This window comes from Chionomys nivalis, chromosome 3, assembly GCF_950005125.1.
Source record: "Chionomys nivalis chromosome 3, mChiNiv1.1, whole genome shotgun sequence".
Classification (NCBI taxonomy): domain Eukaryota; kingdom Metazoa; phylum Chordata; class Mammalia; order Rodentia; family Cricetidae; genus Chionomys; species Chionomys nivalis.
The window spans coordinates 13,328,416-13,351,973 of record NC_080088.1 but is presented as its reverse complement, the minus strand read 5'-3'; the positions used below and the strand labels follow the sequence as shown (position 1 = coordinate 13,351,973).

Genomic DNA, 23,558 nt, shown 5'->3' with positions numbered 1-23,558 from the left:
ATATTCTGAACCTAGCATTGCTTATCTTTGAAGAGAGAGCCTTTTGATGCACTTCCTTTCCCTCTAAATATTTATCAAAACCTAACCTTATAGATTATGAAGAATTAAAATTTAGTAATACATATTAAATGAATGGTAAGCATTTTCATAAGTTACCGATTTTCCCAGCTGGTATCCAACAGGAAGAAGGAAGAGAAATGCATGTAGGCACAAGAAACTTCCTGACCTATTTGTAGACATTGCTCTCCTGAATGCACAGCGCTGGCTTGCTATCTCCCCAGTGCTACGCTTCCAAAGATGTCTGCCATGCACTCGGGTAGCCCGAGAGGAGATTTTCTGCTCCAAAGAAAATGCTGACTGTAGGAACAGATATGACACACTGCTTTAAGGAATGTCTTATGCCACTTGAAATAGACAATCTTTCCTCATTTATCTGCAAGATGTCTGCCTGCCAAGTTGTCTCTAGGAGACAAACTACTGAGGACACTGCCGCTCATGTGTCGTCACTCGCAGCCACGGGGCTGCGAATGCGCGGTGGCAGAGCTGACTCACCAAGTCTGCGTGGCATTTCAAACCATCTGCAAGCTCTTAGCTCACTCCGTTGAAGGGCAACGTGAGCTCCGGTGGCTGATACACGGCTGATGAACCTCCACTCTTGACAGCTTGCTCTCAGTGAAGTACTGATTCCAAACAGGTTGACAGTAGACACTTCAAGCTGTTAAGACTTCCTTGGTTTATCTTAGGGCTGGGCACAAGGGCCAGCCATTTCTGTAATTTGGAAAATGAGGCAGGAGGGCGTGGATTCAAGGCTATATACCAAGACTCAAAATAATAATAAAATAAAGTTGTTTCTTATAAAGAACTTTTCTTATGGGCAATTTTTATTATAAACCCATTACAAGCAAATTACTAAATCTATCAGGTGGTGGTTATCTGTACTCAAACAGTACAGTGTTGTTTCACTTTCATTTGTTTGTTTCGTTTTTTTGTTTTGTTTTGCTTTTGTCTGAGACAGGGGTTCTCTGTACTGCCTTGTCTGTCCTGGAACTCTCCTGGTAGACCAGGCTGGCCTCAAACCCTGGCCTCGAACTCACGACCTCACAGAACTCTGCTTGCTTTCCGAGTGCTGAAAGGTCCGTGCCAATACGCCTAGCTGAATTTTTTAAAAGTATGAATATATACCTTACTTAACTAAATGAATGTTCTCAAAACGGTTTCTGGAAAATGTTATTTCCAAGAGAGGAGAAGCATGGTGTTTGTTTGTTTTTTTTTTGTTGTTTTTTTTTTTTCCCCAAACACAGGGGGAGAAGACCTTCCAGGATATCTGGATAGCGGAAGTTTTGAGAAAATCTTTTAAGTTGAGTCACCTTTAACCAAGGTTTCCCAAATGTATTTGGCCAGGGGACCATTCACACAGTAGGAGAAAGCTCACCCAGACACCTGAAATACATGTTTCTTTTATAAAAAGGAGGCTTTAAAGAGTTTCATAAAGTATGTTTCATGTTAGACACACACACCTTGTTACCATAGAAAGCAACAGGTAAGTAGAACTTTGACATAATAATTCATAGGTCACATGAACAATGTACTAGGAGGTTTGAAATGGGTGACCAATCAAAACTTAACTACTATTTAAGAAAAAGGAAATAAACGAAACCAAATCAGTCCTTAAAGGGAACACAAGTGGAGCGTGCTGTTATAAAGCACCTACAGAGCCACCGTGCCAAATGACAAGGCACGGAGAATGCAGGCTGAGTTCACAAGGCCTATCGCATTTCAGAGGTAAGCGGTAAGAATTTTGAAGGCGCATGTAAATAGAACTCAAAAACTTACGAGGAGAAAAGTATCTTATAGAAGCCTAATACAGGTGTTGGTTCATTTGTCTGGGTTTGCTTTGCCTTTTACACTATACAGGTAAAATGAATAAAAATGATTTGTTAGAAGTTACAGCCAGGCAGAATAGCATACAGATGTAATCTCAGCACTAAGAAGGTAGAGGTGCAGAAGGGCTGGTGAGTTTGAGATGGGTTGGGCTATATAGGAAAGGCTCTGCCCTCCAAAAGAGTTGCTTTCATTTTACAAATAAGTATGACTGATGAGAGATGCACATAATTTAAACCCATCCCTGGGTTCCAAAATCACATTTGCAAAATGTATTAAATGACACTAGTGAAGATGATGAGCGAAGGGGTCTAAGAAGAGAAAACAGAGCCCTGGATACCCGCGTCTGCTCAAGTGCACTCCTGAGGGAGGAACAAATTAGTGCTTTGTATCCGCAATATAGAGCACTCGTTGCTTCTGATTTCATAGCAGAGAATACAAATTACCCCTCATTTTCACACCGTGGAAGAGGTCAGCCTGACTTCCGAACGACATGCTTCTTTTATAAAGAGCAGGCTTCAGCAAGCTTTACAAAGCAGTCTTGCCTGTTACATATGTCTTGCAGCAGCTAAGTGAAAAGATGATGCAATCTTACTATGTGATAAATAATGCCATGTTAATGGGTACCATGTATTGTGGCGAACATCATACCAAGGCCAGCGGGCTAAACTTCTCCTTAGAAAGCAGGACAGTGCGAAAGACAGGAAAGCTATACTCCTAGGACCAGACAGAGCACCTCTCTGTCTGGTCAAAAACACAGAATACACACTGTTGTTGAATGGAGCGAAAAGATTGCTGTAGGTGGGGTCTCACACAGTCACAGACGACACTGAGCCAAAACTCGTGAAAATACACGTGAAGGAAATGTCCTTGTTTTAAGATCACAGAGTTTCTTAGGGTTTCGATGGAGTTACACGGCACTGATTCTCAAAAGACAGACAAGAGATTACGAATTAAGGGGCTCATCCCTGGGGAAGACTACGTCTCCCGTTCTCAGCATCCCTCAGTTGCCTGCAGTTCTTTGTCTAGGGGGGGGGACCTCCATGAGAGCTCTCCCTTCTACCTTAGCAAGGCCAGTGGGGATGTCCTTGTTCAGGTGGCCATACCACTTACATTTAGGTATAGTTTCTCTGTTATGTCTAGGAGACACAGTCTCACACCAGACTTCCGAATCCTCTGGCTCTTGTAATCTTTCCACCAACTGTTCAAAGATGTTCCCTGAGCCTTAGGTGTAGGGATTGTGTTGTGGATGTATCCACTGAAGCTGGGCACCCTGTGGTCAGTTGTTCTCTGCTTTTTAACCAACTGTGGTTTTTCTGTAATGTTCTCTGTTAAAAAGAGAAACTTCTTTGATGAAGGGTGAGAGCCACACTCGATAGTGGAACACTTATTTATCGTTTCTGAAGTCCTGGGCTCTATCGCCAGAACCACCAAAACAAAATAGAATAAAAAATACAGGGAGGAGGAAGAGGAGGAGGAGGAGAGGGAGAGGAAGAGGAGACTGAACTGCTCTTCAGTTGCTTGTACCTTAAGTACAAGGCCCTAGGTGCGATCCCCAGGAGAGTGGGACATAGGCTGCCCAAAGGGAAAGAAGAAAATGAAAAGGAAAAAGCAAAGAAGAGAAATTTTATATAGAAAATGGAAGACTCTGAGCATAGTCAAGCATTCCTGTAATCCCAGCTGGACTACAGGGCTGAGAAAAGCAAGAGGAGAAATCCAAGGTCAGTCTGGACCATACAGTAAGACCCTTTGAAAAAAAAGAGAAGAGAGGAGAGGAAGAGGGGAGGAGAGAAGGAAAAACAGGAGGAGGGGCGGGAAGAGAAGAAAGAAGAGAGAGAATAGAGAGGGAGGAGAAGCAAGGGGAGGTGAGAGGAGAGAAAAAGAGAAAAGCTTGGCCACAGCAAGTGTGTCTTGGAGCAGACTATAGCAATACACCAAAACAATCTTTTTTAACTTTTAAGACAGCGTCTCAGTATACAGCCCAAGTTGGTACTGAACTACCAATACTCCTGCCCCAGACTCCTGGGTGCTGGCCTTACAGATATGACCACTAAGTCCAGCAAAATGTCTTTTCTCATGTCTGGTAACAGTTCTGAGTTTTATAAAACTGGGAACTCTCAAGAAGATCTGTTCTAGGTATTCCTATTTCATTAAACTTTTCCATACTATCAAGATATGTATCCAGAAATGACTAATCTGTTTGGCCAACAGTATGCTAAAAGTTAACTCCTGTTTCCGTAGTTGTCAGGGTCTGGACAGCACAAGCTTGTGAACTTAAAACGCCCAAACACAGACTTCACTCTGATTTAGCAATTCTTATTTTTACTAACAGCCCTCCCTTGCTTCTTCCTCACCACCACAGAAAACAACAAAACTGGAGTCTGGGGTGAGGGGGTCCTGCTTCCAGCTATAATCATCCTTTAAATGGAGAGTCAGTACTAAAAAGAAATCTTGGTCCCTCCTCCTTTGAGTACACCTATCCTGATGCAATATAAATTTATGTTATCAATAAAGCAGTGGAAGGAACTGTGAAATAAAATACTTCACTATTTACCCAAGGCGCGCCACTACTTACCAGCAGAGTGTAACAGTCTTACAGCTCACAATGATTCTATCAACTGCTTTCTTTCTTAAAGACATCCGAGTGAAAAGCAATGGACTCAGCCACACATTCAAATATGCTGGCTCCTTCTATTAAGGGAAAACTGACAACTGATCTCTTGTCAAAAACACAGCTGTACTGAAATCATTATGGAAATAAGAAAACATCTATTACGGTGTGTGTAACTAAGCACCACGGAACAATGCTTTAGAGTCAAAATGAACGGCAAAATAGAAAAGAAATCCCCAATCATAACAAGCCCTCTGAATTGAAAAGCCAGTTAGTAGCAGTTGCCTTGAAATTGTCATTGAATTCAAGTCATCTTAAGGATCCCATAGTTCTGCTAAAACAGAAGCATTAGCAATATAAACATGATCAATAATGACTATGAGATCAAATGATGGCCAGGTATGGAATCTCAAAACTTTGATATAACAAGCTACGTGATGAAGGATTCATCTTGCCAACAGGGACAGATAAAACGGAATCTGATCAAGATGAATTGTATGTCACCCTAAAAAATTATGCCTGGCAACATGACATTTAAGGGACACCAAAGAAAACTTAATTTGAAGGGAAAAGGGAATTATTAGCAAGGCCACATGCTCGAACTCTGATTTAAGTGCAGCCTTAAATCTCTACCTTAGGCATTTCTGCAAAATGTTCTTTCAAGACAAAAATCTATAAAAGGAACAAGGTCTTGCCAGGCAGTGGCGGCTCACACCTTTAATCCCAAGCATTTGGGAGGCAGACGCAGGTAGAACTCAGTGAGTTTGAGGCTGCCTGGTTTCAGGACAGCCACGACTGTTACACGGAGAAACCTAGTCTCTAAAGAAAAACAAACAAACAAAAACATGTCTCATTATAACGGATGAGATCATCTGTATGCACAAAATATTCTTTTTTAAACTAAGTAACAGTTCTTCCTTACGCTTAAAGGCTGTCTCCCACTGCTATGCAATTATACTTCCTGCCTAATTTGGGCAGTATTCTCCACAACTCTACAAGTACAGTCCTCTGGCTTAGTGCTTGCCTAAAGAGCACATAAACACTAGGTTTTTTCAACTTTGTTTGAAGGAAAAAAAAAAACATTAAATTATGCTAATATAGTTCTTTGAACTGAGTCTTAAAATCGCTTCTAAGAAATGTATCTGTGGTGACTCAGAAAAAAATGCCTCTTTTAGTGTTTATCTCTAATCTTAAATGTTTGTGCAGGGACCCCAACGGTGGCCTGGTATAAAGAACAGCAAGCAGGTGGGTATGGTCTTCCTGCTTCAATCTAATCTACACTCAAAATTCACTGGAATCATTGCTGAAACAACGTCGAAGGAAAGATTTAAGAGCCTGGCAGTTGCAAATTATTAGAAGCCTAAGAAGGGAACCTACCAGGATTATACAGTGAATTTTTATTACCGCAGTAGCTCCGATCTTGATGCTAACACCGGCGTAATTGTTCGTGTAGCGCCGGATCCAGTTTGCTTCTCAGGGTGCTGATTACTCGTTATGTACGATTAGGCAGGGGACAAGCGAGCAGACTAATCAGTGACAGATTAGGGATACAGTCTTGTTACACAGATTTGGGGCTCTATTAACTAACTAACCATTAGAATAAGAGAAAGCCCAATCCTGACGACCAAGAGAAAGCTTTCCCCATCCAGGAGGATCTGGTTTGCTAAGTAATACATAGATAACACATACTAAATCTCGCGTCCTGTCCCAGGCCTGGATTTCATGTGGTTGTGATCTTGACTTTGAGCATGTGAAGAATAGCCTGCTTTCTCTAACCCGCTGACTTCTTCAAAGGCGAGGAAGCACTGGACAGAGAAGCGGTGTCTCCTGTCTCTGCTTTTGTTACACATTTAAGTCAACTTCTTGTTTTATTTTGTTTCATGGGAACTGCTGAGGTATTAGTGTTTAGCAGTTAAGAGGCAACTGACGGAGTTCTAAAGAGTGAACACATCCAATCTGAAGAATTGGCAAGGCAAAAGAATCACACTCTAAACTTGACCCTCCAGAAGGGCTCAGGGTATAAAACCTATCTGCTCATGGCAGTTAGCTGAAGATGGCTGCTTGCTGCTCTCAGTCTTAGAAAACCTGTGCTCCAGACTTCAAGGTAAGTGAGGACAGGACAATGGCCTTCTGTGGAGCAGCTGTGAGTCACCTTCTGTGGAGCAGCTGTGCGTCACCTTCCAGCTTTTCCACCTAGCGCAGTCGTGAGGTTGGCAATGCTTTTCTCCACATCATCACTACAACTCCTCTGATCATCACCCTTGCTCCTTGGGGTCTGCTTAGATGTGGTCTTGTATTTGTCTTGAAACCGCTTCAAGAATTTTTGCACCCCAAGTCACCTTGCACAATTTGGGGATCAGTCTTTGCCAGCTCCCAGGCAATGATTCAGTTTTCGAATTTTTTTGACCTATTCTAAGAGGCATCATCTCAGCAATATGCAAAAAAAATTAATAATAATAATAACAATAGTGAACATGAAACATCAAAAACACCTATGCATCAAGGGCTAGGGAGAAGGCCCCACTGCTAAAGAGCAATAGAGCCAGAGCTCAGATACTCAGCACCCACCCAAATGCCCAAGAGGCGTGGCTGTCCACCTGGAATTCCAACCTGTGTGGGTGGAGATGGGGAAATCCCCAGATCACTCTGGATAAAGTACAGCTTATCAGGAAGATCTGGGATTGACTGAGAGGCCCTGCTTCAAAGAATAAGGTGAAAGAGTGGGTAACGGAGATTCCCTGCATCAAATGTGAACTCCTGTATGAGAATACACGTGTGCTCAGGAGCGCGCACGTGCACGCACGCACACACACACATCACATACATGTACATGAAGGGAAAATAGTGCAAATCAGAAAACTTTGATTGTAAATTAGCATTCGAGCAGAAGATGAAACATTATGCTTCAAACAGGTAAATTAGAAGGGGGCGACTATGAAGCAGAGTGTTCTCAATATCCATCTATCCTTGCGGTCTTTCCTCTGCGGATTTTCTGACATAAATATTTTCTTTTATAAGAGAATTTGCTTTTCATAATAAGTTTCTAAGCATAACTCCAGGGGAACACAGCCACTTGTTTTAGTGGCTTTCTTCCAGAACAGGGATAATGATATTCTCTTATGATTCAGATCTATTGTGAACAAGTCAGAATTCAAGCTTCATTTTAAACCAAAGATTTACAAAGATTCCTCCAAAACCATAACAATCATTTTTCTCAGAGTCAAGATAATTTCATAAAACCTACATGCCTAAAAATTCACATAGACTCAAAGTAAAAATTTATCACCCTGTATTCAATAAGATTATTCAAAATCATTGAATCTTAACATTCCATCAAATCTCCCTGAACATACCACAATGCTTATCTCCAAATGTTTTTAAAGAGTCTTGCTCTCACACTTCCAAGAACTAGACAGTGAGAGATAATCCTTGTTAGAATTAATGTCTGTGCATAATTGCTTAGTAAGCCAAGGATAAACCCAAGATAAGACAACCTCGGGATCACAGTTTATCATGAATGTGAAACTGAGTAACACGATTACCTATAGAGGCTTCCTCATTCTTATTCAAGGTCTCACCAAACTGCCAGGAAGTTTATGTTTAAAAACCAGACATATATATGCATGCCCTAAGACCTCCACAGTTTAGAGGCATTCAGGTGCAACTCAAACGAAATTAATTTTAAACCATTTCCTAACTAGTGATCCTTGAATTATGCCACAACAGGCAAACAAAATTGAAAGGAATATTTTAATGAAAATGTTAGATTACATTTTATTTATTTATTCTGTGTGCATATGTGTATGCATGTGCATGTGTGTATGTGAACATGTTCAGAGCATGCTAAGACACATGTGGAGATCAGAGGAGAGTTTTTAGGAATTAGCTCTTTCTTTCCCCCATATAGGTATACATCAGTCTCAGGGATTGATCTCTACTCATCAGTCATCAGGTCTCGAGGAAATCCCCTTTACTCACTGAGCTATCTCACTCTCTTTTAAAGACAGAATCTAAGCCCAGGCAGGCCTGAATCCTCTGTCCCAAGCATCAAGTACAGCAGTTTCTGTCTTAATTTTTTTTAAAAATTTATTTTTCTTTGTATGTGTGTGCATGTTTGTGTGTGAGTACAAGTGTACGTGGTGTGTGTCCTCGGTCCTCCTTTACCACTCTGTGCCTATTCCTTTTGACAGAGGCCCCCTCCCTGAACTGGGGACATTTTTATCCACTAGGGGGTAAGCCAGAATGCTCAGTGATTCTCTGTCTCTGACTCCATGGAACTGGAGTCACAGCTATGGGGCATACGCCTGGGCTGTTAAGTGGATGCTGGCATCCAAACTCTAGGCTTCATAACTGTGCAATAAGTGATCTGGTGATCTAAACTGCTAAGTCATCTCTCCACCCCCCTAATTTTCCCCTTCACACAATGCCAAAGCAGTCTAATTGCTTTTATGCTCCTCCCCCTTCCCCTAGTGCTGGGGAGTAAACTGAAAATTGAAAGCATTGGTAGCCAAGCAATCCATCGCTGGGCTACTTACTATCCCCAGCCCTAATCCAATGACATGCTTCTTTGACTTCTTTGACCAAGTTTTCATTTTGCCATTTTCTTCGCCATGTACAAAGATGAGAGAGAGAGAGAGAGAGAGAGAGAGAGAGAGAGAGAGAGAGAGAGAGAGAGAGAGAGAAGGTATTCATCATACTCAGCTATGATAACTTCCTTCTTAAAATGTAAATATCTTTGTTTGTCTAGAGGGTGAATCCTCCATCAAAGGGTAAATGCAAGTCTTGGCTGGAAGATTTGGGAAGTATAGAAGCCCCATTTTGCTTCCTCCTTGAATTTCTGCAGTTTTACCAAGTCAGAAGTGCACAATCTAGGCCCTAAAATAAAGCCAGAAGCCTATTGATGGGGAAACCTGGATTTACTTCTGAGAAAGAGTTCCACATTGGTGACACTCGCTTGCAGGTTTTCTATCACTGGGGTGTGTCTTTGCTTGAGACACGTGGACCCCGGTCTTTAGTTCTTTTCTTCCCAATCGTAGCCACGAGGTCAATGGGCTTCCACTGCCAGTGTGCTCCCATCATGCTGCATTGCCTTGCCGCAGGTCCCAAGGGAACAGGACAGTCATCTCAGGCACAGATGTAATAGATAGCTAAGCGAGCAAGAACTATTCTATCACTGAGCTCCATCCCAAAGCCACAGGGCTCTAGAGAAAGTGATTTTACGTTTAAGCAAGCCATGCCATTCTCAATAAGGTTACTGAAGTGTTTTACTCCTAAGAAAAGTTGAAATTTGATGTTGTGAGTGTCTGACCTCTATCATTCATCTTTAGTATCTACACTAATTTTATTTTTTTAAATAGTTGGTCATTTACCACAGTCCATCTAATAATCCCTGCTCTCTTCTCCAGAAGGCAAGTGATAATGACCACTGATTACTTCCTTATCTGATCTAAGACACTGGACCCAAGGTAGATTTGGTGGCTTTCCTTCTTTTTCTCTTTTTCTTTTGACTTTTCAGGACAGGCTTTCTCTATGTGACATTCTTAGCTCTTCTGGAACTCGATTTGTAGACCAGGCTGGCCTTGGAGTCACAGAGATCTGGATGAAAATCCTGTGTCACCATGCCTGGCTGGCTTGGTGGCTTTCTAAAAACACAAAACCTGGTTGTAAAGCTATGGGTAAGCCTTGGCCCTAACTCCAAGGCAAGTCTATTTATCTCTTCATCTTCAGATCTGGGTTTATGAAAAATGGTATTCCAAAGACAGCACAGACTGGGATCCTTGGAACACTGGTTTTCAAAGTGAGTTCTGGGAAACCTTGGGTTTTTATTTTTATTGTTGTTGCTTGTTTGTTTGTTTTTCATGTCCCAGAATTTGAGGAAAGCCAAACAAGGTTTCAAAGAAAGCAAACAGGGTTTTTAAATTTATTTTATAATGGGCATTTTATCCAATCTTATATTTTGCTTTTGAAAAAACACATAGACTTTTAAACTAAATGAAACGCCACCCCCTTATATTTTGACTACTAAGAGTTCTGATTTACAGCCAGGAAGACTCAAGTAAGAGTAATTACCAACAAACCTGACAATCTTCATTCCCTTCTGAACCTGAGTTCTGCCCAGGACCCCACAGTGGAAGGAGACAACCACAGCCGTGCCACGGCATGCTCTCACAACCAATGTGCCACTAGTAAATACGTGTTTAAATCAAGCGTTGGAGGTCAGGACACCGGGAAGAGCAGAAACTCAACACCAAATCAGGAAGGGCAGAAGGAGCCTCCACCTCATCTGGAAATTCTAGATCGTTTCTATTTTTCTGAAGCCATGACAGTGTGTTTCTAAAATTCAATATTTATAACTTGGGGTTTTAAAAAAGGACCTACCGAGTAATGACATAAAACTCTCTGGTCGCCATCCCAGAGACACAAAAGACTTGCAAGTCCTATTTCTGTCCCTTCACTTAATGGATCTGAGTCATGGCTACCCAGTGATCTTTCTGATGAAAGCAAACACATATTTGTCCCATAAACAAACGGTTTCCCCAGGAAACTCGGGTGCCCTAAGCTGTAGTTATCTGATAGGTGTTTCTGAGGCTCTAAGGGATATTAGAAATTCATAAGTGTTTAATGCCCTGTGCAGAGATTGTCTAAATTAGTAACAAATGTATATTGACATCTACTGGTCTCTTTCTTGTCTCTATTGGTCTAATCACAATGTTCTACAATTAGAAACCTTTTGGTAACCTACAGGCAGAAGTATCCACAAACTAATAAGAGAACAAAACTTCACAGAAACCGTTGCCAAAAGGCAGCACCATCTAGAAAGTTGTTGACACTGGATGGCTTATGTTTGAAATTTCATATTTGGCTTGGGTTTGAAACCATTTCATGTAGCTAGGCTACTCTAGGCTACTCCCCCAGGATGCTCTGTAACCAACTATGTAGCAGAGAAGACTTTGAACTCCTGATCCTCCTGCCTCTGCTTTCCAGGTATTGGGGTGACAGGGGTGACCACCATGCCTGGGCACTTGAAACTGTATATATATTAAAAAATAATCTTTTTAGAAATATGGCAAGTCATATAAACTATGCACAGATGTATAGAATTTTTAAAAATACCAGAATTATAAAGTAATTACAGAACACCATTGTGCTGGCGAATTCTGCCATCTTGACTTTATTGAGAAGTACCTGTGGTATTAAATGAGGCATTCCTTTAGATGCTTTCTCTAAAGGGTTCTTCCAGAGAGGATTAACTGAGGGGAAGACCACAAAAGCACTGCTCTCTCTACTTCCTGATCCTCTCAGATGTGACCAAGGTCCCAATGCAAAAGACTCCTGCCACCATACTTTCCCCATGGCGACAAATTCTATGTCCTGAACCACCAGCCAAACTAAACCTTTCCTTCTGGAAGTGGTGTCTTGTTAGGTCACAGCAAAGAGAAAAGTAACTAAGACAATCATTCTCTACGCCTCAAAAATTGAGTCGTGGAGCAGTTCCAGGAGGCCCTGTGGGAGACACACTAGCGGAGTTCAAGACACTTACATAAAATGATATAGTATAGAACATATCTCTGTACATTGTCCTGTGTCGTCTATTTTGTTAATAGTTTTTATTGAGCTCTACATTTTTCTTTACTCCCTTCCTTCTCCCCTCCCCTTCTACCCTCTCCCGTGATCCCCACGCTCCCAATTTATGCAGGAGATCTTCTCTTTTTCTACTTCCCATGAAGATTAGATCATGTATGTCTCAGGGTTTTTTTCCCTCTAGGTTATGAACTGTAGGCTTTATGTCTGAAAGTCACTTGTGAGTGAGTACATATTATATTTGTCTTTCAGTAGTGGTGCACACCTTTGATCCCAGCACTCAGGAGGCAGAGGCAGACAGATATCTGTGAACTTGAGGTCAGCCTGGTCTACAGAGCGAGTACCAAGACAGGCTCCAAAGCTACAGAGAAACCCTGTCTCAAAAAAACCAAACCAAACCAAAAACAAACAACCAAACCAAAACAAAACAAATAAAATGACTGAAGTTCAATGACAATGAGAACTTTGCCAGTTGTGGGGGGTGCGTGCTGGTAGGATTTCCTGTGTACTTTAAATCCTCTTGATACTATATAGGATAACTACTGCCATTTTAATGTTATAGTTGCTTCACTATATTATTTAGGAGATAATGACACCCACTCAAAAAAAAAATGTTCAGTGCACATGTAGGCTTTTTTTCCCCAAAAATATGTTTAACCCAGTATATTGAGGGGGCAAATGCAGATCCCACTGGCTATATTCTGTAAGTGCATAGTTTTTAGTGGTTACAACAACCCACTTCTATTACTCAGGATCCATCAACTGTAAACACAGCCAGCAGACTTAAGCAAACACACTGTAGTGAAGGGTCCCAGTTTGGTCAAAGAGAAAAAGGGTGACCACCCCCAACATCATTGCCTACTTTCATAGCAAAGTGTTTGTAATTTTATATAAAGGCAATCTTTCCTGGCTTGTGCTTTAACCATATAACTTAATACCCTGACTTTAAAGGTTTGTTATATGTTTAATAAGCCAGGAAAGGCAGTGAGTATTGAACTACTGGGGTTTCAGGAAACACTGTGGCGCGATGGGGAAAGAGCAGGGTAGTCTATTGACACAGAAGAACAGAGACTACACTGGAACCAAACACAAAAGGAAAAGCCCGGCGGTGGTGGCGCACGCCTTTAATCCCAGCACTCGGGAGGCAGAGGCAGGCGGATCTCTGTGAGTTCGAGACCAGCCTGGTCTATGAAGCTAGTTCCAGGACAGGCTCCAAAGCCACAGAGAAACCCTGTCTCGAAAAACCAAAAAAAAAAAAAAAAAAAAAAAAGAATATAAAAATAAAGGCTTCACCCTTTGACCTTGAATAGTTTCGTCGTGAGCACATCCCTCAATCTCAATTATAAGCATCTTTTTATTATTGATTTTTATTGAGCTCTACATTTTTATCTGCTCCCCTCCCTGCCTCTCCCCTCCCCTTCAACCCTCCCTCAAGGTCCCCATGCTCCCAATTTACTCAGGAGATCTTGTCTTTTTCTACTTCCCATGTAGATTAGATCTACGGATGTCTCTCTTAGTGTCCTCATTGTTGTCTAAGCTCTCTGGGATTGTGATTTGTGGGCTGGTTTTCTTTGCTTTATAAGCATCTTATCAAATAACTGTGGAGGAAAAAACAAACAAACAAATCCAAGAAAACAAAGAGAACAAAGAATAAAGGGGCTTCTTCCAGCACCTAAAATCTGGTCAACACATTCTGAGTACTTAGGTAAGTTTGAAACAGCAATCTTTGGTTTCGTGTTTGCATCAGAATCAACTGTGGGTCTTGACCCACACCTAGACTATGAAAACTAATATATTCATACTATGGCCAGTCTTGCAAATTATCTGCTCCTGAAATCACATTTAAAAACAAACAAAAACAAGAAACCCACTTTAATATACATTTTATGAGAAATTGCTCATTAAAAAGAAATTTCAGTACTAGGAGAGATCTCAGTGGCACTGCTTGGGAGCATACACAAGGTTCTGGTCTGATCCGCAGCTTAGGAGGGAAAAATAGTTTGGCAGGGGAGGGGGGAAGTTCAGGCAGAAGGAATCATGAGTGCTGTTAGAATCACGTTGACTAGATCACCAAATGGAATAGTAGCCAAGTCGTTTATAAATTCCATCTCGACTCTCGTTGATCTTACTGTGTGGGTTTTGGAGACACTTCCATAGAGCCTGGCCTGGAGCTGAGACAACGGAGACTTGCATTGAACTACTGATCCTTCTGCCCCCACTTTCCAAATGCTCGTAAATGGGGGTGCGCCACCACACCTCGAATCCTCCTTTGGTTTTATAAACCACATGCTTTTGCAAAAAGAAGCGATAGTAACATCTAAGAACAGATTTTTCCCTTAGCACCGAGGAGCTGAAAGACATCAGTGTCACAGAATTCACACAGCGGACAGAAGCCAAGTGGTACCAGTCCTCTAACTGGTCCCAGCAAGTCCTTCTAACTGGTCCACAAGAGTTGGCTCCAGTCATTTTGAATTACATCAGCAGCTGTGGAATGTTCCCTGAGATCAACAAACTATTGCTGTACTGACCAGAGTCTGACCCAAGCCCGAGCTTCTAGCCTGGGGTGAGCGAGTTCACTGTCAGCCAGACAGAACTACCCATCTTCCAGCTGGTCCAGCAAGGCCATGCCAGGTTACACACATTCACTGTGCAAACCTGTAAGCCAAACATGGGGCAGCCACTGTCTCAGGAGCTTTGTACTGGGTACAGAAAATCAGTACAAATTCTGGTATCCGGATGTGGGGAAAAGCACCGTTGGCCTGGATCCATGTAGGGCTTAGATTCTGCTTTTTCCACACTAGACTTCTGACAACGCAAACGGAGTCCAGAGAAAAATTCAGATTCCAACAGAACAGGGCTCTAGAACCTGGATCAGAATTAGTGGAGTGTAAGTAATCCATTAGGAAATTAGAAAGTTAGTGATAGCTAACTCAACAAATTAAAAAGTATAAGCTGTTTGTTAGCTTGTTTATTTTTTTTTAAAAGTAGGGTGCTGATGGCAATTCCCAGACTTCCCATTAAATTCTGCAATATATTTTGCCTAGGGGCAGAATGGCAACCAGTACTGCACGAACATGAGTAGTATCTAATAAACACAAAAGGCAGGGATACCAGGATGAGATGTGAACCCGATGCTGTAGAAGAGAGACAAGGTGTTGTTCAAACCGGAAGAAATTACACGTCATTAGCCATTATATGAGCTTCGGGGGTTTGTCCACACTACAATGCAGCCTCAATATTACTGATTGTTCTATAATTAATATTAACAGTTTGAGGATATATTTTACTAGTTTTTCCATACTAGTGGGTCACAGTTATACTGTAAAGAAGGCAACAAAGCTAAAGGGAGGGTGCACCTTGGTCTTCTTTTAGTTTTCTCCCAACCCTACTTTAAGATCTGCATTGAAGGATTGGTGGCAATTGACTTCTTTTACTTTGGGATAAATGCTGATATTGAAGACAGAGTGTTAAGAAAGTTACATCCTGTCACTCATGAACATGGATGTAAGCATCAACAGAGCCATTGAGAACATTCTGGCAAACAAAGATGATAGGAGCCAATCACCAGTGCTGGTTTACAGCAGCAGTAGTAATGATAAATACTTACTGGAGTATATACACAAATGCTATCATTGTAATCCTACAAGTTAGGGACTTCTCCATTCCATTTTACAAACGAAATGCAAGGTGGATTTGCAAAACGAAATAACATAAACAGTCATCTCATCAAGAGTTTTACAAATAAAGCTTTCAGTAATACAGAAAGGCAACAAATTGCTTTTCTGGAGCTAGAAAGGGACATGATACCTTTTTATGGTTGCATGCATGATGTAGGTCATGCAACATATACATGTGTGATGTAGGTCATGCTACATATGCAATCTGGGAACAATTAACAGATGCTCCGTCACAAGGACAGAATAAGGAAACAGAACTTCTGCAAACATTTACAATGACTGTTTAGTATCTTGGTGACAAGGTCTAATTTCTAAAAGGCTTGGAAAATACCACTAAGCTTTTCCTGACCCAGGACCACCCATCTTGGACAGGTGAAATGTCACAGCCCCAAGTTAGGCACATGGAAGAACTTAAGGATATGCATCGCCTCCATGTACAGCCCTGGATGTACATGCGGACCCCTCTATGCACTCTGCTATAACGTCCCTGCTGGCTGACTGCAGGACCTAACAGGCGGTGCAGCATGTGCTTAAGCCTGCATCCACTTCTCTGCTTGGCCATTTCAATACCATTAGATGCTGCCCTATCAAAATTAAATAGCATCATGTTAGAAATTACTTAAGTCAAATCCTACCTGAAATTCAGGGATAGGTGAAACAAATGAGTCAAATACCAGATTTTGACAAATTTTTTTTTTTAAAGATCAGGAAGCTATAATGAGTTATAAGACATTACAAAATCTGAACTTAAGATCAAGTACAGCTTTAGAAGTCTGTAAGTGTAGCTCAAAGGTAGGACATATGCGGAACAATGCATAAGATGCTGGATAAAATCCTACATCAAAACTTTAGGAAAAAAAAACCTTTATTATATTACATTCTATAACCGCCAACATTAATAACCACTGTGATGCAAATGAATCAGAGAATAGTTTCTATAAATGTGTGTGTTAAAATCTATTTGAGGAATAGGTTTTAAAATAAAATATTTAATGTTTAAACAAAAAAAAAGGTATGTAATGAAGATGCCCTCAGAAACAATGAATTTTTGCCAGACATGGCACAGGCCTATAATTCCAGTACTTGGGATGCTGATGCAAGAGAACACCAAGTGTAGGTTACCCTGGGCTACATAGTAGAACCATATAGTAAAAAAATAATAGTAACTTTCAGGTGTTAAACGTTAGGGGCTGGAGATGTAGTCATGTTGTCCAATCGGTAGAATGCTGCTTAGGAAAGATAGCTGAACCTAAGCTTGGATCAAGCCAAGCAGTATCAGTGCTCCTCGATGGCCTCTGCTTCGGTTCCTGTGTCTAATTCCTGCCTTGGTTTCTCTCACGGTAGAGTGCTTGCCTAACATGCATGAAACCTGGGCTTTCATTCCCACAAACTTGGCACCATGGCTCCTGCCATTATTCCTGACACTCAAGAGGCAGAGGTGAGACCTTTGCGAGCTGAAGGCCACTCTAATCTACAGACATTTACAGAAAGATTTCCAGGCCAGTCAGGGCTAAGTAGAGGAGCAGTCTTAAAACAAACAAATAAGCAAGCAAGCAAGCAAGCAAATAAGCAAAGGAATTCTTATTTGTTAGTTAGATAGGAATTAAGCTGGGAGAAGTTGTACCTAATCAGAAAGCCTGCATCTCTGTGTTGAGATAAAGAAGAAAATAAGTAACCTTTCATTTTTGTTGTTGCGTTCTTTTGCTTTGAGACAGGGCCTCAGGTATCCCCGACCAGCTTCAAGCTTGCACTGAAGCTGAGGATAAGACTGAATTCTATCTCCCAAATGCTGGGATTACTAATGCTTAGTTTGTGGAGATCAAATTACCATGCCCAGAAAATAAAATTTATTTTATTTAACATGCACAATATATATACATACATATATATGTGTGTGTGTGTTTTGATATACATATATAAAATTTTAAGTGATTACCACAATCAGTTAATGAATTTATCTATCACCACACACATTGTTCTGTGTATGTGTGTGAACATACGTCTTACTACTAACTATAGGGCCAACGCTACACATGACTCTCCAGGATTTACCCACGCATCACTGTAAACTCCTACCCTTTGACAAACATCTCCCAGTTTCCACATTCACTGGTGCCTAGTGCCCAACGTCTCAAGTTCAGGCGCTCAGCATCCATGTGGGAGGCCATGCAGTGCTCACCTCTATGTCTGGCTTGTTTCACTTCCTTTAAGTAACAGCCTAGATTCCAACCTCAATCGCATTTTTCACTGCCATGGAAGGGCAAGCAATGTAGTCTCACGGAATCCAATTTTACTTGAATTGGATTTTGAAATAGTGTTTGCTCTGCCTTTGTCAATCTATGAACAGCATCGGATCAATACCTGGATTCTCTGTATTATGCACATCTGTGTCAGTTAGAGAGAATGCTTCCCTTGCTTCATATTACATTATCTATGCTATTCTCAGTTTGCTTTAATTCAGTGTGCCACTGGGCAAATATCTTCATCTTAAGCAAAGAGTTATTTTATTACAATACCCAATAACCAAAATGTTACTGAAACTTGAGTTTTTGGTTCAGGAAATAGCAAACTCAACCTCATAATTCAAAGTCAGTTATAATTTCCATTTGGAAGGAAAATATAAAATAGTTGGAGACTAACATCTTATCATGGCCAGTTTCTTCTCATAGCTTTCTGGTTGGAATTCAGAAAATATAACCAACCTCACTATAAAATTCAGAGGAAGAGATGGCAGGCCCATTAAACAGAGAAGGATCATGTCCCGACTAGGCTGAGGCCACCGGTTTTAAATATAGCACACTAATTTGGGACAGAAGCATTCCACTTTTGCTTTATCGGACTACAGCTTCCCAGGGAGACGTACCTTCTCCAAGGGAAGTCTTTTAAATGGCTTGACAATTTATTAGAAATAAGCAGCGGAGGGCATCTGTTTTCACAGGCCAACTGTTCAATTAATCTGTGTTAATACAGCCTCAAAGCACTTGGATGCAGCAACAGGATGTGGGTGTAACAGGATCAGACAGCCTAACATTTGATAGGCCTGACACATGCAGGGGCAGGGCAAAGCAATGGAGAGGGGAGAAAGCTTATTCCTCCAGAATCTAAACATCAAAACCCTCCCGCAGTTTGGGGTATCTAGAAAAACACTGAACCCAACCAGAGTAAACATTCACAACCTGAAACCAACAAAACACCTCTCCCGAAACAGAGACCTTGGCTACTGTGCTCCGCTTCTGTAAATTAATGAATATAAAACTCACCCAAAACCACCAGAAGAACAAGATGGTCTTCTTGTGTATCTGCTGTTTAGGGGCTAGGGCAGAGAAATAAATGGGCAACGTAGAACTGGCATGGGCACTTAAATGCAGCCAAGGCTCACAGAACAGGTCCTGGGAGCAGAAGTCCATGCTACCTGAAGCAGGAACAGGGCCCATTTCTGCAAGCCTCTCAGTAGGAACTAGGAGCCACAGACCTATCAGAAAGATCTCTCAATCATCTCAGCCTGCTTTGATATGTGATAACAATCCTTTGTTTTCAAAGGGGTTAGGAGAGACCTTTGAAAGCAAGCAGCTTGGAATTCTGTGGCTATCTCTAGCTGGCTGAGCCGCCAAGACTGTCACTGGTGCCTGGCCAACTGCTGAGAAACCAAGGAAGGGCAGTAAAGTGGTCCTCATCCTGACCTGCATTCTTTGGATTCCTTTCTAATTGGGTTTTGGAGGGGTCAAGAAGATCAGGAACAGAAAGATGAGTAAGCAAGGAAAGGAGGCTTCCTTCAAATCCCTAACAGCTTGGCCACAGATAAAGTCAATGACAAATACAAGTAATTCACCTTTCAAGGGAATTCAGATGGTTCCTGATTAAAAGTGGAAGCCTTCCAGCTACGTGATAGTAGGTGAAACATAAAACAAGAGTCTTGGACAAATGGGCTCTTCCTCAGCCTCTGTATTTGTGAGCAGAGAACCGGCATCTGCCTGGACAGCCAGGTCTGTACAGAAGGATCAGGAAAGACATGTTACAAAGAGACCGTGATGGAAAGAAGAGCCACTTCCCTCTGCATTCCGCATCCTCCATTTGTGTTATTCTTAATTCAGGATTTCTCCCGACCACACTATCTGCAAATACTTGGTAGATATGAAAAGTTAAGTTTAAGAAAGTAAATCATTCTTCTTCAGCTACATTTCCAGTACACTGCAAGAGCGGTGAGCCAAAGCCTTGATCTGGATTACTAGATTACCCCAATATCTACTGAGGGCTACCTTACTTGGAGTTGAGATAAAGGGAAGGACTTGGAACAGTGGTTTTCAAGCTCCCTAATGCTTTGACCCTTAAATACAGTTCTTAATGGTGTGGTGACCCTTAACTATAAAATTATTTTGTTACTCCTTCATAACTGCAATTTTGCTACTGTTATGAATCCTAATGTAAATACCTGTATTTTCCGACTGTCTTAGGCAACCCCTGTCAAAGGGGCATTCAATGCCCACATCGCAAAAGGTAGCAACCACGGAGGTTGAGACCTGACTTAAGTGATTGTGAAAGAAGTGGCAGGAGAAGAGGCAAAGACACCGAAGCCAGGCATCAGCCCTCAGAATTCCTCCCCGTGACAGCAAGGATCCAGAGCATCCGAGAACTGACTGATGGTTTAGCCAACTCGCTGCCTGTCTGCCTTCTTATCAGTCCATCCCATCCCAAGGCTGGCTTCCTCACGAGAAGACATCTGGCCTAACAGGAAACACTAGCTGAGTTCCACCCAGCAGTCTTTTGCACACAGGAAGGACAGAGATGTGGTTCAGAAGGCACTGAGGACAGATTGCTAATGTCCAATTTAAGCTCCCCATCAGCTAGGGATTACATGAAACACACATACTTGGGAAAACACCTGACTTCTAGACGGTGCTATATGCTACTAATTATCATTATTGCCTCAGGCAAGGGGCTTCTTTACACAGTATTTTCACATGTACAATAAGGAATGATGTTTATTCCAAACTAAGAGATCATACTATGACATGGCAGATCATCAAGTTTACAACATTGAATTCTTTCATTTCTCCTTCCCCCAGAGATTCGAATCTGAAAAAAAAAAAAAAAAAACCTACAAAACAGTTCAGTGTTTTTTTTGCTATCCTAAATTTGAAATGCAAAGGGAAGGACGAATTGTTACACAGACTAAGAGCCTTTTTCAATGTCTGACTATGGCATCTGTCACAAAATCCTTCCAATGTAAACACACATTCTTCAGGAACTCAGAGAAGGTTCCATCTCAGAGGCTGCATTTGCTGTTGTCCCCTCTCCCTTGAATAACTGCAGGAGAAAGGTGGGAGGGAACCACTCCCTCCTCTACGATTTTAGTTTGTAGCTCTGTAAATTGAACTGTCAAAAGGCAAATTAGCAGGATACACTGATTTTATTTGATGGAAATGTTTATATTTTTACATGAGGGATGGCAAACTCCACAGGAAAGAAGTAAAAGCCCCACAGAACTTAGGTACCATTTAGTAACAACCTATAGTGAAGATGTGATGAGACATGGGGCTGCTAAGAACAGCTGCTTGTTAGAAAGAAAAGACAGAGGGAACCAAGGGTTTGCTTATATAGACTAAGGTCAGTGCCATGTCCAACGGACTCAGTAATAAGCATCTTCCTGATAGAGCAGAGGCCATCACAGAGGGAAACTAGTCTACATCTAGGCAGAAAGGGAGTGGACAAAAGCTTCGACTGTCTGCTATTTCTCAGCTGCCTTAGGTCAAAACAATCCTTAGCAAAGTGCCCAGTTTGCCTTGGCATTCACACTCTCAGTGCCTCTGATGGTCTCCTTAGTCCCTCACTTGCCTGTTAACCTTCTTCTTCACAACCTGATCCCCAGTGGCACAGGAATGTATTGATAGGTGTGTTTGGCTTCCTATCTACCCAATAGGGCAGAAGCTCTCAGATCAGGCATTTTGCTTCTTCCTTTTTATTTTTTCATGGCTGGATCTGAGTTCTTAGCGTGGAGTTGAGGTTCAACAAATGACTTCGCATGTTACACTGTAGTAATCTTAAGATTACAATTCCTGCTATTTTGATGGTGTGGAAATTTGGATTTATTAACTTATGAGACGTACCCATATTTATCCACTATATATTTGTAGTATTACCTTCTTTTTAAAAGTGACCATGGAGCTGGGGTCTAGCTCAGTGGCAGAATACAATGACAGTATATAACAGAATAAATAAGTAAACAAACACAAGACTCTTGGCTCCTAAGTCTATATAATACACAGTACAGCAGTATAAAACTGGTTCACTGGGCAGGCAAAGAGTGGTTAAAATCTCATGTGGATCTAACTAAGTGGGCTTCAGATCCTGCACCATGACCCATGAAAACAGAATTTGACATCATTGTTGAATTTAAAGAAAAATATAGTTCTCTTTGGTGGCTAAAGAGTCTTTACCTTTGGGAGCATCTGAAAACTAATGTATATGACTTTCTCTTTGCTCACATAATATCAGGAGAGACATTAGCAGCAAGGGCATGGGAAAGAGGATGTTCTATTTACATTTGTGAAATCATACAGCCCAATTATGTTCCCACTGGATGGCTCTAGTAAACTGAAACTGCAATTTCACTAATGTCTACACTGAATTCCCAGCTATTTTTGCCTGCCAAGCCTAAAACCTTGCCACAGACTCACTTCTACCTAGACAAGTGCTTATAGCACCATTGGAGGGGAGGACTGCTTGTTTCTGTCGGCAGGTCAGGTTGTTTTCTTATTATTGTTCCTCTTAGTCTTTATGATGTCAGCTCATCTCATTTTCTCAGTACTATATTATAGCTAAAGGGTGAACACAGCAGCAATTTAGATAAATAAATAATAATCAGAATATCACCAGGTACTTAGTACATGCAGACCCTCCCTACGTTACTACTCCGCCAAATATTAAATTAACAATAACAACAAAAATGTATAAGTGAATAGCTCCAGTTGCTTTAAACAAATTAATGCATTCATTAAATTTTCTAATTACAAAGAATTTACAAGGGCTGAGATTTAATGATAAAAATGACAAACCAAATATGAAGTAATTTACAGTATAATTGCAAAAATGCTTTCAAATATGATGTAAAAAAAGCATTCATGGATAGAACACATGCTTTTATATATTTTTTCTTACCTTCCCACAATGAATTTACAGTTATGTTTTTATTCTCCCTTAATATTGCAGATTTTAAACAGAGAACTGTTGTGTGACATTTGCATGCTGTGTGAAGATAAGTTGGTGTGATTGGTTTAATAAAGAGCTGAAAGGTCAATATCTACACAGGAAAAGGTTAAGCGGGACTTCTAGGGACAAAGAGGATTCTGGGAAGAAGAGAGGCAGAGAAGAGTCAGTGAGACTCTGAAAGTCGGGCCTAAGGTACAGAGCAGAGGTAACCGAGCCACGTGGCCGGACTTGGATGAGTAGAAATTTGAATTTTAAGAGCTGGTTGAGGACAAGCCTGAGCTAAAGGACAAACTTTCATAATTAAATATGTCTCCAGGTCGTGATTTGGGGCTGGCGGCAGAAAAGAAGGCCCAACAAGATAGAGCATCATAGATGCTAGACAAAATGCTCTGCCTTTCAGCTGTATTCCCATCCCCCTTCTCTTCACTTGCGATTTTGAGACCCATGTCACCGAGTTGCCCTTGTTAGCCTTCCCACTCTGTAGCTGAAGCAGACTTCAGAGCTCTTAATCCTTCTGTCTCGTCCTCTGAAGAAGGTGAGAGGCCTGTGCCACCCCTGCAAGGGTCGGTATTCTTTTAACTCAAAATACAACTTAAACATAA

General features: G+C 41.3%; 1 protein-coding gene across 6 annotated transcripts in view; it reads right to left on the bottom strand.

Moving 5' to 3' along the window:
• App (amyloid beta precursor protein) overlaps window positions 1–23,558 on the bottom strand; it is a 229,404-nt gene that overhangs the window by 186,442 nt on the left and 19,404 nt on the right. The window lies entirely within an intron of this gene.